The following is an 18,861-nucleotide window of genomic DNA, read 5'->3' on the forward strand; positions in this document are numbered from 1 at the left end:
AACAAAAGGTAATGGGTCCATGGGTGGGGAGGAAAGACAAAGCAGAGGTTAGCGGGGGCAAGGGCGCAAGGGTACACACAATGCAAGGCAATGCGACATGAGGGGCGCGGAAGAGCGAGCGGAGAAAGCTCGTCCCTAGCCGTACGTGACCCCCCATGTCACCTACTCTACCCCTGCCCTTCCCCGTATTTACACAATTTACAAATTTCGTCTCTACTGTCTCGTCTCCCATATCTCCCCCTAATTCCAAATTTGTTGCCAATCCCTCCCAAGAAGGAAGGGATGGAATAAACACAATGTCTCACCCACGTCGTGATACGTCTTTCATCCCAAACATCTGCAAAAACCTGGTGTGGAGTCCTGTCACCTTGGTGAGTGGAAGTGTATGGTGCGAAGAGATTTTCATCCTAGCTATACTCCTAAATAACATTAACTCTTTAAAGTACCCGGGGTCATGCCCTGCCAATTGGCAACTTTACACTATTCGGTTCTAAAAACCAATTCCCATTGACCATCCTGTGGTGCCTCCCAAATTTGGGGTCTCACTCCCCCATTTTTTCTCACTGTGCCCTCGCACAATTTCGGGGCTGGGTCGTGTGGCTCTACCAGCAGGTCTACCTACCTGCGCAACTCCGCCACTGAGGTCGCCACCCGAGCTTGCCTCGCTCCTCAACTACCCTAACCTGGGGAAGGCCCTCCTGGCTCTCTCACCCCGTGATGCCCTCTCTGGCATTGGGCTACCCGGGTCCTCTCCTCGGATCCTCAGGCCCCGCTGAATACTACAATGAACTCTACCTGGCTCCCACAGCCTACCTGTGGCCTCACCTGGCCGACAGACTACCAGTGGCGGAGTGCCCCAATAACCATACTTACCAACAGGCTCACACGCCCAGCCATCTCCACAGACGTATGCACCCCTCAAAGCAACAACTTGCTACTATCCGCACCACAGGTGTCAATATCCAAACAATTTACCTACTCCCTCAACCTAACTTTAAACTACCCTCCCCGGGTATTCGTGAAGGGGTCCATCTTCCCCCATCCACTCCTTCGCACCATGCACTCCACACCACTCATTCCACACTCCATTTGCTCCACACCATTTATTCCACACAACTCAGTATTCTCACCATTTATCCACTTGCACCCCATGCAAGTCAATCACTCAATACACTTACACTTGTCCACAATACTCTACTCATACACTTTCACACACACACACATCATTCTCGACCATTGCCTCATTTCCTCATGCTCACCACCAAGACTCTCATTCCCAATTCCTCATTTGTGCCTAAAGCGCATCCTCAAGCTCATACACAATTTCTCCACACACACACAGCATCATTTAACTAACTATTTCCCTCTAATACTTGTGCTTTCCCTGTCTTCCCTTTACACTAAGCACATCCCTCGTCATTATCAACCAACTAATCTGACTACATCCCCTCTACCGGTACAAAAGTCACTACTTAAATCTCGGTCTCCTATGGTCATTTCTAGATCCCTAACATTTATCCTAGCCCGCCCTCGGCTAGTTCACGCTGCCAAACCCCATAGACTACTGCTCCTCTGCCCCAACGAATGGTACAACTGCCATTCGCCAACATCACTGCTAATCGTCCACTATTCTTGAGCCTCGTCGGGTGGGAATGCATTTTCACAGCTCGGCTTCGAAAAGCCGAGCAATGTATGCGGATGGTCAGTGTCTCCTGTTGGTTGGGTCCGTCCGGCATTTTCGATTCTGGGGAGGAGGCATACTCGGACTGAGGTTCCAGGCGCCATCTCTGCGCAGAGCCTTTCGGTCTCCGCCACAATGAACCAACCTCCCCCGGCCGGAGCAACGCGCCCGCCAGGGGGCGAAGGTTTGACCTGGCCTACCTCCCCCGGAATCGTGCCGTTTGCCCCTTGCGCCACGGCATGGCACCGATCATACAGGGCGGAGCCCGGCCCGAATCGTGCACGGCGCTCCTTGCGAGAGCACCGTGGCAACGATCCCCGCCGGCTCCCGCAGCACACAAAGAACACCACGCCCCGAGAGCTCGCGTCGGCTATCCGTCGGCCTAACCGCTGCCCCGGTCTGCGTCGATGCTCGAGTCGCATTCTCACACCACGCGACCCGCTTCTCACTCGCACACCGAGACGCTCCAGCGCCTCCCATACACTCAATACATTCCATTACCGCACTCTCCCATGCACACTCTTCCGTTCCACACTCAGGTGCACACCACTCAGGCGCACTCACGCCGTTCACACACCATTATTACACACTCTCGCGCACACCCTGGCGCACTCTCTTTTGTTACGTACTCCGTAACACTTATGGGTGTGCACTCTTGCACATACCCAATCACCCTCTCCGGTGTACATCCCCGCACACGCTCCTCAACACGGTCCGGTGTGCATACTCACACACTCTTTATCCATCTCACACTCTGTGTCGCACTCACTCTCACTTTCACATTCTGTTTCACACTCCGTTCCACACTCCGTTATACTCTCTTCTTCGCACTCTGTAACACACTCGCGCTCCGGTGCCGTTCGCACACGCGCGCCATTCACCTTCATACACCTCACCATGGACCTTCCACAAGCGCCCGGGTGACGTCGGGATCCCAAGCGCGCAAAAAATCATTTCGCGCCAAACATTTTCGCGCCATACACAATCCTGCTTACCTTCGGACCCTCCTCTCCTGCACCAACTGCAAACTTCCATTTTGGTTAGGCAGCACGACATCACAATGCGAATGCAGACTTTGAGTACATTCCATTTCTTCCCTCAATCCATGCACTACCTCTGCCATCTCCTCAACCCCAATTTTAACTATAAATTATTTTTCTTTATTAAGCTCGACGACCGCTGGTACACATAAAATAATTTTTTTCCAATTCAGCGGTCGTCGGCTTTTCTATACCCCGTGTCGCGATTTCTACCCCGGTCCACCCGGCTGTGCTTTGCTCCCCCTCGCTTAACCCGCGCTTCTCACATCGCATTACCTTGTCGCGTACCAGTGTGCCTTTCCCGCTCGATCTGCGGTCTATGTCCTCCCCAAATTTTTTTTAATGTGTCCACCCATTCGGTTTTCAAACCCCGTTAACCTGTCCTTCATTCCTTTTGTTATGTAAAACCATTCAGGTCCACACAACTTTAGTCCAACGGTTTGGTTTAATTGCATTTAGATCATCACATCATTCCTGTAAAGTAGAAATACACAATAAGTATACGATGCGACATCTCATGGATCCATTCATATCATTCAATGCAAGCAAGCTAGATATTCTATAAAGGCGTACCGTTAGCGAGGCTACCGATGTAACATGTCACAAGGGAGAAGTCTCGGAGCACAGTCGCAGCAGCGGGTCTTATAGTCATGCCCCTAGCGGTGGCAACGATGACAACGAGCAGCGAGCATCACCCCGGGTTCAGTACGAATACGATTTCACTACATTCTCCCCCCGTCAGAATTATACGGCCGCGTGGCTAAAAGCGAGTGAGCGTCAGCATGAATAGGGTGCGGAGTATCAGTCGACCCAACCGTATCGGGCCGGGCGGCGAATTTCTCTGCCAGCACGCGTCCGAAATTCCCCGGGTACGGCATCACGTATCCCTGTGTCCCCGGCGTCAGAGGCGCCAACAGGGTCGGGTGACGAAGGGGGTAACTCCAAGTCGTCGGGCCCGGGTAGTCTCGACGAGGGGAGGGTCGGTGGACTGTCGGCGATGGGAGCGTCGGGAGAGGCCATAGTCTCATAGATGGGTTCGATCGGTTCGTCCGATTCCCTACTAAGGTCGTCGACCCCGCAAGGGGCAAGGTGACGAACGGAGACAGTAGTCTCACGGCCATCAGACGTCATCACACGAGCATGCTCAGGATTAGCCTGGAGAATCTGCACTTTGTCCACTAGGGGGTCGTACTTGCTCGCGCGAACCGCCCGTTTAAGGTAGGCCGGCCCGGGCCCAGCGAGCCAACTGGGCAAAGACCGTATACACCCCGAGCTCCTGGGGTGGTGGAAAAGTCGCTCGTGGGGTGTTTGGTTGGTTGCCGTACTCAGGAGAGCCCTGATCGAGTTCAACGCCGCAGGTAGCGACCAAGCCCATTTATCGAGGCCCCGGCCGAGGGTCCGGAGGTGGAGCATGACGGCCCTCCAGATAATCCCGTTGAAGCGTTCGATCTGTCCATTAGCCTGGGGTCTGTACGGCGTGGTGTAACTAGACGCAATGTTATTTTGGAGCAGATAGCTGCGCACCTCCTGAGACAAGAAGACCGCACCCCGGTCGGTATGGACATAGGCCGGGTAACCGAACATTGAGAACAAGTTCTGTAAGCATCGCATCACCGTGGCAGCAGTCATGTCCGCGCACGTATAAGCAAAGGGGAATCGTGAGTACTCATCAACGATAGTGAGCAGCTAGCGAGAGCCGCTCGACACCGGCAATGGGCCCTTGAAATCCATCGCCAAGCGTTCCCACGGGCGTGTAGCCTTCACCAGAGTCCCCATGGGAGGGTTATAGAAACGCGGTTTGATTTCCGCGCAGATAGCGCAGTCGCGACAGATACGGCGGATATCGTCAATCGAGTAAGGGAGATTCCCACTCCGCACGAAATGAGCGAAACGCGTTACGCCGGGATGGCCCGCAGTGGCATGCAGCACCCGTAGGCCCTCCAAAGAAGTGATACCAGCACATGTAGCCGGGCGTGATAAGGCATCGGCGGCCTGGTTATCCTTCCCCGGGCGATATTTGATGGTGTAACAGAAGTCGGCGAGTTCGATACGCCAGCGAGTGATTTTCTCGTTCTTAATGCGCTGGGCGTGTAAGGTGTCGTACATGAACGCAACGCTTTGCTGGTCCGTGATGATTTGGAAGCTCCGCCCGAGTAGGTACGGGCACCATCGCCGAATAGACTCGACGATCGCATACGCTTCCTTTTCAACGGACGAGTGCCTCCGCTCAGCGGTGGTAAGAGTCCGTGAAAAGAAAGCCACGGGACGCCCCCCTTGGGAGAGGGTCGCCGCGATGGCCTGATCCGAGGCGTCACTTTCGAGGACGAACGAGCCGTTCTCGTCGATGGTCGCCACGGCGGCTCGGGCGATGTCGGTCTTAAGGCCTTCAAAGGCCGTCAATGCGGCCGAACTCAGGGGAAAGGTGTCGCAGGCCACAAGGGGGCGAAGTTTCGCGGAGAAACTTTGCACCCATTTGGAGTAATGGGCGAACAGCCCAAGGGCGCGCTTCAGGGACGCCCGATCGCAGGGAGGGGCCATGTCGAGCAAAGGTCGCAGACGCTCCTTATCCGGAGAGACAGAGCCATGGGTCACGGTGTACCCCAGAAGATCTATCGTGCGTAGGGAGTATTGGCACTTATCCTCGTTCATAGTTAAGTGATACCGCTGCGCGACCTCAAGGAAGCGCTTCAGATTAGCATCATGGTGCCCTTGGTCATATCCACAAACCGTAAGGTTATCGAGGTAGACGAAAACATCGGTTAAGTGCTCCCGCGCAACGAGGTCATCCATGGCCCTCTGGAAACAAGCGACCCCGTTCGTTACCCCAAAAGGCAATCGCGTAAATTGGTACAACCGCTGCCCCGACTCGAAAGCGGTATAGATACGATCCGCACTAGAGATAGGGATCTGGTGGTACGCACTACGGAGATCGAGAGTGCTATAGACCGAATACTGGGACACCTGTTGCACTAGCGCGTCCATCCCCGGAAGGGGGTAGGCATCCAGCTGTGTAAAGCGGTTAATCGTTTGGGAATAGTCGATTACCATGCGTTTGCGATGGGCCTCGCTGCGCACCACCAAGACCTGTGCGTGCCACGGCGACCTACTAGGTTCTATGATGCCGTCTTTCAAGAGCTGAGCCGTTTCGTCCGCAATTAATTGCATGTCCGCGCGAGAGTAGCGTCGTGATTTTACCGCGACAGGGGTGCAGTCGGAGGTTAGATTGGGGAACAGCGAAAGCGGCTGGACGTCCATTTGCGCTAGGGCGCACACCGCTAGCGCGTCGTCCGCCCCCACAACAAGAGTGTCAGGCCCACCAAACTCCATTACCAGACGTCCATGCAGCTTAAGAAAATCGTGTCCTAACAGAATATCAGCACATAATGCGGGTAAAACCATAAGGTGTACATCAGGGAAAACCCGTCCCTTTAGCACGAGTTTCAATCGGCATTCCCCCTTCGTGCTGAGCCGAAGTTCCTGGGAAGCCATGAAGATCCGTCTCGTAGACCGCCAGATCCGCCATCCATGCCTGAGCACAAGTCGCTGGTCGATAAAACTATCCGTAGATCCTGTATCCACCAAGGCCCGAACACAATGGCCCTCAACCATAAGGGGAATAAGGGCTTGAGCCAGGCCAGACGAGGCTGCTGGGAGCGGGACTGAGCCCCCCGAATGGGTCGGACCAGCCTCGCGGGTGGATCCTACACCAGCAGCAGTTTTGCGGTCGTGGCCGGAGTCTGCGTTGTCCATGGGGAATCCATTATCGTCATCAGAGGGCTTTCCCCAGCATTCCGGTGTTTCGCGATTCAAAATCCGACAATTCTGACGAGAAAAGGCCTCCGTAGTATTTGACATCGCCTTTTGACACTTCTGGCAGAAAAAGGCTTCCGTAGTATCCGAAATCGCCTTTTGACATTCTTGGCCGCTTTGACAAAAGGCTTCCGTAGTATCCGAAATCGCCTTTTGACATTTGTGGCCGCTTTGACAAAAGGCTTCCGTAGTATTCGAAATCGCCTTTTGACATTTTTGGTCGCTTTGACAAAAGGCCTCCGTAGTATTTGAACGCGGCCTTAACTCTTTTGTCGGGGCGGGGGCCGCTGTTAGCTCGTGGACGACTCGAGGAGTACGAGGGGCTTGGCGAGGTTTCAAAGCCCCTTGCGTGGCCCGGAGTTTGGCCAAGGACACGGCCTTTGTGCCCGATGGAGAATGAGACGGTGGTGGCTGTCCGGTGACGCCCGCCAAGGACGTCTGAGCGCCCAGGGGGCCGCAGAGAGGGGCCCTCCCCTTCAAAGTCGGGTAAGGCGCCGGGTGTCGGGCTTGGCTCGCGGGCTCCGCTATGAGCCCGTTCAAGGTCGCTGCGCCCGCGCGACTGCGACTGCGCGAGTCAAAGTGCCGCGAGCCGCGAGCCGTTTTCTTGCACACTTTCGCGTAATGTCCCTTTAGCGAGCACAAATGGCATATAGCGTCACGTGCCGGACACACGACCCGGGCATGACGAGGCCCTCCACAGAAAAAGCAAGCGGCCCCGCGCAAGGCCTTGGGTCTGCTGGTCGTAACGGCAGCCGTCAGGGCTGGGTCATCCTCCGGAGCATCCCGGAGTTCAGCGAGCGGATCCACGTCCTCGACGGTAGCACTCTCCGGCCGGGCGTGTAGTGTGGTGCCCGCCAAAAGGCGCGTGCGATCATAGGCGTTCGATTGCATCCGCGCCTCGGTATATACGGTCGCCTGCTCGAGCGCTGTAGCGAAGGTCAGGTCGGTCTTCTCCAAGAGTTTGAGCCTTAGTTCCTGGGAGGAGACCCCTGCAATGAAGGCATCTAAAAGACGATCATCCTGAGCCTGCGCGGGAGTCCGTGGCTCCCTGACGCTGTCCAGCAAGAGCTGCCGGAGCTCCTGGGCGTAATGGTCCATTGCTTCGTTGGGTTGCTGCCGTCGCGTTTGCAGCAAATAACGTGCATACACCGGGCTTTTTTCTTTTATGTATAGTCGTTTGAGCTCCGCGATGGAAAGATCATACGTCGTGCATTGAGCGATAGCGTTGTAGACCCGGTAGTCGATTTTTGAATGTAAAGTTGCCAGCTTCGCGGCAGCCGTCGGAGCGGTCTCAGGCTCAGCAAAGAGATGCTCCAGTTGTCGGAGCCAGTGCTTCAGCTGCAAGCCTCCGTCCGTGGCTTGTGGGTCGGCGCTGAAGACGGACACCGTCAGCGTCTTGTTGCCAGCCATGTCTGCAGATCTTAAATGCAATTAAGCGCTAAAGTTGTGTGGACCTGAATGGTTTTACATAACACTTAAATGCAATTAAGTGTTATGTAAAACCATTCAGGTCCACACAACTTTAGTCCAACGGTTTGGTTTAATTGCATTTAGATCATCACATCATTCCTGTAAAGTAGAAATACACAATAAGTATACGATGCGACATCTCATGGATCCATTCATCTATCTATAATTCCAGTAATCTCTGTGTGTATGTTTGTATGTTTGTATGTCTGTGACCGCTGTTTCTCGACAACCACGGGTCCGATATACTTTAAACTTGCCAGGTATATTGCTGGGGACCCGAGGATGTGCCTTTTCAAGGTTTCATATTAATCGGACAAGTAGTTACCGAGCTATGTCCAAAAAACGATTCAACCAATCAGAGAGCAGCGAGCTATCACGTGTGCCGAACGTGGCGAACAGACTCTGCCTCGGACGGCACATTTGAGAGCGTATTCATTTATTTCACGTTGGAAAACTATGTTGCCGTTAAACTATGTTTTAAAACTAATTAAAACTACTATCTATAATTCCACGGGTCCGATAAAAAACACCGTACTCGCAAGCCGTTCGCTTTGGACCAAACCATTTCATGTAAATAGAGGGGGGGGGATTGTCACCGTACTCGCAAGCCGTTCACTTTGGACCAAACCATTTCATGTAAATAGAGGGGGGGGATATAATTTTAGATATATATATAGTACGGGCATGCCCTAGTATCATTCAATGCAAGCAAGCTAGATATTCTATAAAGGCGTACCGTTAGCGAGGCTACCGATGTAACATGTCACAAGGGAGAAGTCTCGGAGCACAGTCGCAGCAGCGGGTCTTATAGTCACGCCCCTAGCGGTGGCAACGATGACAACGAGCAGCGAGCATCACCCCGGGTTCAGTACGAATACGATTTCACTACACCTTTCATTTGATTCTCTCGGGTGGCCATCCTGTTTTCCAACCCCGTTAACCCCTCGTTCATTTCTCCCATTTGGCCACCCACGTCCTTCAATTGGCGCCCCAATTTGCTTTCTAATCCCCCAATTTGATTTCCCATATCATTTTTCAATCCCCCAATTTGGTTTCCCACATCATTTTTCAATCCCCCCATTTGATTTCCCAATTGCTCCCCCATTTTATCCATTTTTGCATCCAGTTGGGTCAGGAATAATCTGAGGTCAAACCCGATTTGCACAGCGGCCCCAGCTGCCACCACGGGCTCGGCTCCCGCCGCCATGTGCGAGGCGCCGCCATTTTGTTCGCCTGCCACCCCTACTGCTGCACCCTCATCAATGTTCTCTTCCATTTCTCCCAATTGTCCCAATTTTTCCCGGGGGTCCTGTGTTGACTCTATTTCCTCCTCTTCTACCCCCACCGGCATCCGACCGCCTTGGTTATCCATGGCACGATTTAAAATTTAGATGTTAATGCTAAATTTGGGTCGCTCGTAATTTTGACCAAATTTGTCCAAAAGATAAAAAATTTGGTTCGGGTTCCAAATCCCACTCCCCGACACCAATTGTTGTGGCCAATATGCACAATTGGTGTCCAAAATTTGGTCTAAATTTTTTTTAGTCCCGGGTTCCAAATCCCCACTCCTGACTACCAATTGTTGCGGATCTCCTCGTCGACCTTCCCCTTTACCAAGAGGGGGTTAATCCCCTTGTCTTTTACTGACCGACGGGATCCGGGGGCTATGACGTCCTTCCCGGGCAGCGTTAGGTAGGGTTTTTAGGACTAGGGATTCGCTATTACCTAAGTACTAACGCTGGCCGGAAACGAGGAAATAACTCCCGCCCGAATCACGGATGTTGATGTAATATGCCGAGCGGATAGCGATCCGCGATCCGAGCTGTTAACCAAAAACTAAACCCGATTCGAAGCGGTTGTAATCGTGCCGCGTTTACCCAATGGAGGAAATGACTAAAACGGTCGGACCAAGAGGAAAAGGAATAACACAATAATTTATTAACAATTTGTACACTAAGAAGAAGAGGAAGAAAAGTAATGTACAGTGAAGAGGAAGAAACAGATACACAGGGCAGCCTTATACAGTCTTATACTTATTCCCTGGACACGGGCCCGTTCGCACTCAGACTCACTCTCAGACTCACTCACACGGGGATGTAGATGGCCAAACGGGGATGTAGACGGGTTGAGGGTCCAAAGATGGCGTCCACAGCTCGTCCGGTCCCCGACTCGTACCGTGCAGGCGATGGAAGACGGCAGGCAGCTCTCCGCGTGGCGTAGACGCGAGGCGGACAATTATATATCGGGGGATCGGTAAGCAGTTAGCGGTTATGTTGGCTCACGGCCGCGTATGTGATAGGAATGCTGGCGCTTGATATTCACTCACCGCAAGCCCAAGCCAAATTCCCAACCAGCGATCTCCAACAAGACCTTCTTTACCGGGCGCCTTTCTCCACGAGTCCTCACAATGCGCTCTCTCCAACAAAGTCCTTTAGCATGCTCGCTCCCTTCGAGTCCTGCCGCAATGAACCTTCCCCAACGAGTCCTTTAGCGTCAGACCTTTCAACGCAGTCCTTCAAACCTCTGCTCATACTTGTCCTCAATGCGTTCCTCCTCATAACTGAGGTGGGGGCCCTCGCGCAAAGGGTTTTATTGCCACGACCAGCGAACCCTCTGGAATCTCAAGCCACACCCTGTCAGGCGATCTCACCTGAGCTGTGGTTGGTTGATGAGGTCTTACCGGCTCCGCCCTTGGTGGCTGCCTGACGTGGCCACACCCCCACCCTTTCGCTCCGCTCCCTTTTCGGGCCTTACCTCGTGGCATTTGGGCTGGTTCGAGCGGAAGCCCAAAGGCAGCGAATGCTACCACAGGATGGTGCTCAATGGAGTCGATTGGAGGGAGGGTGCAAACTGAACGGGGCCTACTCTTATTTGTTTTACACAACGCAGATGCAACTATATATATGTGCATATATATATGCATATATATGTATGTATGTTTTTTGGGGGTTTTTTTTTGGGGGGGATACAAGATCGAGGCTCGTGTAAGAGCTAAAAATGTATGTTTGTATGTATTTGAAAATGGTACCTCCTGGCAGTAATGGTGAGTATTGTTACATTTGTGGGGGTAGGTGAAGAAATACCTTCGGAAAGTTAGGAATGTATAGCTTAGAATGGACCGTATGCCGCGAAGAAGAAGAATCTCTTTGTTAAGAAGGTCGGCTGTGCAGGTAAGAGCGTTTGAATGTCGCCATAAGGGGCGTGGCTTTTGTGTTAACTAGTTCTTTGGCGTAAGATTAATAAACCCCAGTGTGTAGTTGGTCCCCTGTGATTTTTCCCTGATGTTCTTACAAAATATCGGCCAGCCAAGCAATTGGTCCCATTGTTACAACAGCCATTATACTGACGAGCCCAACAGAAACCAGCACATTTGCCAATCGGCAAGTAAATCCCGATGTCATCCGAACATTCCCGAAGAACGGCTAGGCTCCGCCTCGGAGGACTGGAATTGACAGGCCACGCCCCGAGCTTTGCGCCTGGTTAAGGAGCCATAGAGTTATGAACAGAGCTCGGTAATTGGACAGAGTGTGACGTCAGCGTTGGAACATTTGACTGCTAGGGGAGCAAAAAGAATCCGTCTCGCCATCTTGGCCTCTTCTGGTCCTGGCATTTGTTGGAGGCAGTCACATTCTCTTTCGTTCTGGCTCTTGGCTCAAGTGGGCGCTGTTGTCTCAGGTATGCTGGTGAGGAGACATGTCAGAGTTTTTGAAGTTTTGCAACGTCGGAGGCGGGGTTGTTGTTGACTGTGGTGCTCTTCGGGCGAGGAGAGAGCCGCGTCTCGCTTGGCGGTGGAAGCGAGGAAGGGCCGGTTGGCTGCTTGTTCACGCCTGGGGGTTTTCGGTGCCATTTGTTGGTGTGCTTCCCGCACGGTGGTTTGGAGGCGACGAACGCCAACGCCCCTCGTTGAGACCAGAGTTAAGTGCTGGCCGACAGGAACATCATTTATTTTTATTTCATCTTTTCCCTTGTTTTTATGCAAGTCTGAGTGGAGATGTCTCAATTAGGAATTATCGTTTTTATTTCGCCTTTCATTTTTGTCTCTTGCATTTATTTTCATTAAATCCTTTATTTTTGCATTTCATTCTTGTATTGTGGATTTTGCTTGTCCCGTATTTGTGTTTGTGGGTTCGGATTAAACCAGTGTCGGCCATCTGATCAGATAAGGCTTCGGGCCTTTTCCGCGCGTGCCAAAGACAATCCCGCCAAGGTTCGAAGTATGCCTCTGAGTTAAAGCTCGTTTCGATCATCCGTCACCCATGGGTCTTAACCCCGGGGACGCGACAGTATTATCCATGGATTAAGTCTCACACAGTGCAAACCGCATACTCAGCATTGAACCTGTCTGCTACCCAGACCATCGTTGCTGTCAATACAAACTAAATCAGAAGGCACTGTGCGATCAGCAGAGATAAAATCAATTGTATTTAGCATGACGAGCGCTACCCTGATCTCCAATGGACGTCTGATACCTGATCTTCTCTGGACCTGATCTCCTCTGGTGATGCCGTGCTATGTAGTAGTAGGGATTAAGGTTAATTTCCCCTGTTCGTAATACCCTCTGTGGCCATTCTTAACATTTATAACATCGCCTGGCCAAGTTATGCACGCTCCAATGGACACGATAAGGCAAAAAACCGCCTCGGAGAAGCAGAGCTAGAATGGTTCGATGGGCGGGGGACGGGCCTGACAGGCCACCCCCCCCCCATACCCCCCTTCCGGAGTGACGCAGCCCGATGATGTGGGTGGAGAGAGCGCGAGCAAAATGCGAGGCTTCGGAGAGAGGAGGTTCGAGAGTCTCTGAGAGGATTTTGGTGGTGTGACCGTGTAGAGGTCTGCTACTGTCGCTGGTGTGCTGAAGGCCACGCTGTCCTTCCCCAGGAGTAGGATCTCGTTGATCACACACAAAAAGGGATTGTGGAACTTTGAGAGACTGGAGAGAAAGAGGGCCATCTACGCCACTCACCTTTATCCCGGGCTCCACAGCGTTCGACGTTGCCGCCATTTTGCAACGACGTTGCTGAGTTTTTCAGAGGCAACGTCCGTCACAATATAATAGAGCAAGTATATGTATGTAAGGTTCCTAAGGCCGGTATGTGTTTATGTATGTATTGTCGTGTCCGCAGCTTGTTATCGCCAGCCTTGGACGGATGAACCGAAACAGCTTTAACTCCTGAGGCAATCTCCAATTTGGCCGTTATGACACGCGCAGGATAGAAGAACCACGAAGGCTTTATTCTTGCGAAAACACGTGACGAAAAAGCCAGCTAGTATTCACGACCACAACAAAAAAGAAAAACAAAAAAGACCACAAAAATGTACCAATAATTATTTACAATAAAATGAGGCGCGGAATGAAAATAAAGGAAATAAATGCTGAGGTAAAAAATGCGACGGTGAGGATCCTCCATACAGACACACAAAACACACACAGGGTCATGTAATAAAGTAAAATTCACGTTCTGCAACTAGCTGGCCCCAATATGGATCCTGTGGTAAGTTTGGCCGCTGTTGAAGCCCGCAGCCACCAGGCGGGAAGCCTGGCAATATGGCGGCAACGCTGGTATCTGGGCCCTCGTTCCCTTCTTTTTCTGTCCACGCTTCGCACTCCTTCGGCGTGGGCAAGGACAGCATGGCCTTCAGCTCCCTGAAGAGCCCAGCAGCCAAAGCGTCCTTGTGATCGCCATAGAACAACGCAAACGCTCTCCTCAGCAAAACACAAAATGCCAAAGCTCCTTCTTGCCGCGCGCGCTCTGCTCAAATCATCTGGCTGCGTCACTCGGGGAGGGGGTGGGGGGCGTGGCCTGCAGGCCCTGTTTCCCCATGCCCATCGTACCACTGTAGCTCCGCCTCTCCTGGGCGAGTCTTCACTGTATCGTGTCCATGGAGCATGAATACTAGCTGGCTGATGTTTTGTTTGGCTGGCGGTTATTATAAATGTTAGGGATGGCCACAGAGGGTATCACAAATCGGGGAATTAGCCTTAAACCCTATTACTAATTAACACCCCATCATCCCTCTTATGATGCCATTTAAACACAACCTTAAGCTACATTTTTCCTACTTATGCACATTGGGATGCTCCTACATGTCACACGGTCCATACTACACAACATGATCAAAAGTATGTGTACACCCCTTCTAATTAGTGGATTCGGCTGTTTCAGCTACACCCATTGTTGACAGGTATATAAAATCAAGCACACAGCCATGCAATCTCCATAGACAAACATTGGCAGTAGAATGGGCCATACTGAAGAGCTCAGTGACTTTCAACGTGGCCCCGTCAATGGATGCCACAATTCCAACAAGTCAGTTCGTCAAATTTCTGCCCTGCTAGAGCTGCCCCGGTCAACTGTAAGTGCTGTTATTGTGAAGTGGAAACGTCTAGGAGCAACAACAGCTCAGCCGCGAAGTGGTAGGCCACACAAGCCCACAGAACGGGACCGCCGAGTGCTGAAGCTCCTAGTGCATAAAAATCATCTGTCCTCAGTTGCAACACTCACTACTGAATTAAAAAATTCCTCTTGAAGCAACGTCAGCACAACAACTGTTCGTCGGTAGCTTCATTAAATGGGTTTCCATGGCCGAGCAGCCACACACAAGCCTAAGATCACCATGCGCAATGCCAAGCGTCGGCTGGAGTGGTGTAAAGCTTGCCGCCATTGGACTGGAGCAGGGGAAACGCGTTCTCTGGAGTGATGCATCACGCTTCACCATCTGGCAGTCCAACGGACGAATTTGGGTTTGGCGGATGCCAGGAGAACGCTACCTGCCCGAATGTATAGTGCCAACTGTAAAGTTTGGTGGAGGAGGAATAATGGACTGGGGCTGTTTTTCATGGTTTGGGCTAGGTCCCTTAGTTCCGGTGAAGGGAAATCTTAACGCTACAGCATACAATGACCTTCCAGAGTCTAGACGATTGTGTGCCTCCAACACTGTGGCAACAGCTTGGGGAAGGCCCTTTCCAGTTTCAGCATGACAATGGCCCCATGCACAAAGCGAGGTCCATATAGAAATGGTTTGTCGAGATTGGTATGGATAAATTTGACTGGCCTGCACAGAGCCCTGACCTCAACCCCATTGGACACCTTGTATGTACGTACATACGTATGTATCATCTACTCCTCGGAGAGGATATGACCGAGGAAGCTTAATTTTTTATGGATTAATAAGAGCACCCTGAAGTTGTGCATGTGCAAGTTTTGTTTGATTCCATCAACTTTTAATTTTCACCCATCTTAGCATTCCTTTTGGGGAGAGAGGGGTGGGCGAGTGGGGGTGGGGGGAGTGACAAATCTTCAAAATGGTGATAAGGTGGCTTATTTCATGAAAAGTCACAGAAATGGCTGATTTAGTGGGGGTGGAGCTATTCAGACATTGGAAATATTGACTACTTTGGCTGGAATCCCTCAATTTGCTCTGGATGCAACGCAGCTTGTCCTGGACCTAGCGCCGTTCATCCTGGATATAGCACAGTTGGTCCCGGCAGGCGATCCCTCAAGCAGACATTTTTCTTCTTGACGTGTCCCCGGCACACATACAACAGCCTTGAACCGAGCTGTATCCTGGCTTTTATATGTGCCACACCGGGCGTGGCTTTGAGGGACAAAAGTTCATATTAAGCACCAAAAGTGGGGATGGCGGGGAGTGATGAGTTTGTCCCTCTCCAGACAGATGTAGCTCCTGCTCTTGAGGAGCTGCTGCGGATCATCAAGTACAACTGCCAGACCGACTGCAGCAGCTTGAGGTGCACATGCAAGAAGCATGACGTTGAGTGTACTCCTGCTTGTGGAAACTGCAGAGGATCTGGTTGTACAAACACAACACAGCTGGCATTTGGTGAAGATGAAGATGAAGATGAAGATTGTCATGCGAATCCCTCAAGGTTAACACCAGGGACCGCGGAAGACCGAACGGCTTTAACGGAGGCGACGATCAAACACGGATTTTGCTATCAACCGCGGGAAGAAGAAGGGAAGAGGAAGAAGGGGCAAAAGCGCGTACCTGTAGAGGGAATGAACTTGAACGAAAATGCAGGGTAAAATGTACAAAAAGAAACACGTTTATTCCGGAACCCGAGAACAAGGAACGCGACAGTAAATAAATAATGATCCTAAATTGGGACGTCCCCACACAGATTTGGGATATGAGACGCGGGAATGAATTACGAAAAGAAATGTCTCGTTGTGTACTTGTGAAATGTTCTGTGGGTGCGGCCTTATCTGTCTGTAGTCTTGTCCATTGTCCAACGCGGCCCCAAGCTCCTGCGCGAAGAAACCCTTCGTCCGCCTCGTTTGCACGCTTTGCCAGGCCCCGCGCGGCCCGCACCGCTCCAAGCTCTGAGTCGATCGCCCACGAGGCCCCAGCCCCACTCCAAACTCCGGAAGCACCAAGCACCGCTCCAAGCACCACGCAGATGGCGAACCAACGATCACCAGGACCTCTCAGGACGAAAAAGAGTAGCGCAGAGACCAAAAAGAAGGGCAAGAGCTTCAAGCACAGAGAGACCATGCAGCGCCAAGAGAGCCAAGAGAAAGAGAGACAAAATGTCATGCAGCGTGCCCTTTTATATCCCTGCCTCTGACGTCAGTCCTCGCGCGCTACCAACCAGGGCCTCGTAGCCCGAACTCTCGAATCTTCTCCAATGTTCTCTTTCGCTGGTGCCCTGTCATTGGCCGAGTGCTTCCCGCACTGTGGTGTTGCTCGCCCCACCCCCTGGCCAATCAACAGTCCTCCTGGGCATGGCTCCCAGCCTTGCTCGATGTCTGATGCCCACGCCGGTGTTGTACGTGGCCCTTGCCTGCTTGTCTTCCACAGTCTTTGTAAGGGAGGGGAATTTAATTACTGTTGCGCACTAAGGACCTATCTAAGTGTTTATATGAGTGCGTTGCCATAAGGTACAAAGGAATGATTTCCAGGTCTGACACACAGGGGTTTATCTTAGTCCCGACACTATTTAACACCTGAACATCCTTGTATGTTCACAGGTATACTCTTATCCCGACAAACCGCCTAAAAACACAGAACTTATTACAAGGTAGATTCCGTATCGCGATAACAGCAGCGGGAAATTGGGGTGTGAAGAGAATGACAGAGATCTTCAATCTGGTGGTGAAAGAAGGCTGCATTCCAGTGGATTGGGAACTGAGTACCCTTGTCCCTCTATACAAGGGGAAAGGTGACCCTCTGGACTGTGGCTCATATCGAGCGATAGTTATTGGAGCATGAAATGAAAGTATTGGAAAGGGTGTTGGGGAGGAGGTTAAGGAAGAAAGTGAAGATAGACGAAATGCAGTTTGGATTTATGCCAGGAAGAGGAACGACAGACGCGCTTTTTATTGTGAGGCACTTGCAGGAGAAGTACATGGAGAAGAGGAAGAAGTTGTTTCTTGGGTTTGTTGATGTGGAGAAAGCATTCGATCGGGTTCCACGTGAAGTAGTGACATGGGCATTGAGGAAGTTAGGAGTGGAGGAATGGTTGATCAGAGTAGTGATGGCAATGTACAAAAGAGCGCGCACAGCTGTAAGGACGAAGGACAAGAACAGTGGTGAGTTTGAGGTGAAGGTGGGAGTGCATCAGGGGTCGGTACTAAGTCCACTACTATTTGTAGCTGTGATGGAGGTGCTGGCTCGGAACGTAAAGGAGGGTTTACCGTGGGAGTTGTTTGTTGTATGCAGATGATCTGGTGTTGATTGCAGAAAGTATGGATGGACTGAAGGAGAAGATGAACAAGTGGAAGGAATGTATGGAGACAAAAGGTCTGAAGGTGAATATCGGAAAAACGAAGGTGATGGCAAGTGGTAAAGCACGTGGTGAGGTGGAAAGAACTGGGAAGTGGCTGTGTGCTGTGTGCAGGAAGGGTGTCGGAGTGAATTCCATTCAATGTACAATGTGCGTTGAGTGGGTTCATCAAAAATTTAGTGGTTTGAGAGGGTCATTAACCAGTGTGGCAGCTACATTCAAGTGTAAGGTGTGCACAGAGGGAGCTGCAGATGGAGGAAATGTTGAGTTGGATCTTGGAGACGGCGTGAAGCTGGAAGGTGTGAAAACATTTTGTTACCTAGGAGACATGCTGAATGGAAAAGGTGGATCAGACTCAGCAACGGTTGCTAGAGTGAGACGTGCATGGAAGAAGTTTCGGGAACTGAGTGGCGTGCTGACGAGGAGGGGAGTGTCGTTGAAGCTGAAGGGAAAGGTGTATGCTGCATGTGTGAGAAGTGTTATGATTTATGGGAGCGAGACATGGGTAATGAACGTATAGCAGCAACAAAGGCTGGAAAGGGTGGAAATGCGAATGGTTCGGTGGATGTGTGGAGTATCGTCGAGAGAGAGGAAGACAAATGATGAATTGCGAAAGATGATGGGAATAGAACCTGTGATGGATGCTGTGAAGAGAAACAGTTTGAGATGTTTTGGTCATGTGTTGAGGAAGGATGAAAGTGACTGGTTGAGAAGAGTGATGGAAATGAATGTGGAAGGAAGTAGAGGACGGAGACGACCAAAAAAGACTTGGCTAAAGATGGTCGAAAAAGAAATGCGGGCAAGGGGGTTAACAAGGGGAGATGCAGAAAATCGGGCAAAATCGAGAAGATTGTCATGGGGACTGCAAGGCTAACCCCCACTCTTGCAGGGAAAATGGCCTTAAAATGCCTGTTGTTGTTGTTGTTGTTGTTGTTGTGTTCCCTATCGCGACAGTCGAAGCATGTTACCTATACAGATCGACCTGGCTCTCGATATTCCTTTACCCCCCGACATAACAATATGATAACATTGTTGGTTTCTGAATGCATCTTGTACATTGGCACAGGTTACCCATAGTGGGGAGATGCTGGCAATATGGCAAACTACTTGTCTTCTAT

At 51.4% G+C, this 18,861-nt stretch overlaps 1 protein-coding gene across 2 annotated transcripts in view; it reads left to right on the forward strand.

The window, feature by feature from the left end:
• The window catches only part of LOC137433492 (UNC93-like protein MFSD11), a 290,101-nt gene that overhangs the window by 265,154 nt on the left and 6,086 nt on the right, over positions 1-18,861 (forward strand). The window lies entirely within an intron of this gene.

Source organism: Myxine glutinosa, chromosome 10 (genome assembly GCF_964187855.1).
Source record: "Myxine glutinosa chromosome 10, kmMyxGlut1.1, whole genome shotgun sequence".
NCBI lineage: Eukaryota > Metazoa > Chordata > Myxini > Myxiniformes > Myxinidae > Myxine > Myxine glutinosa.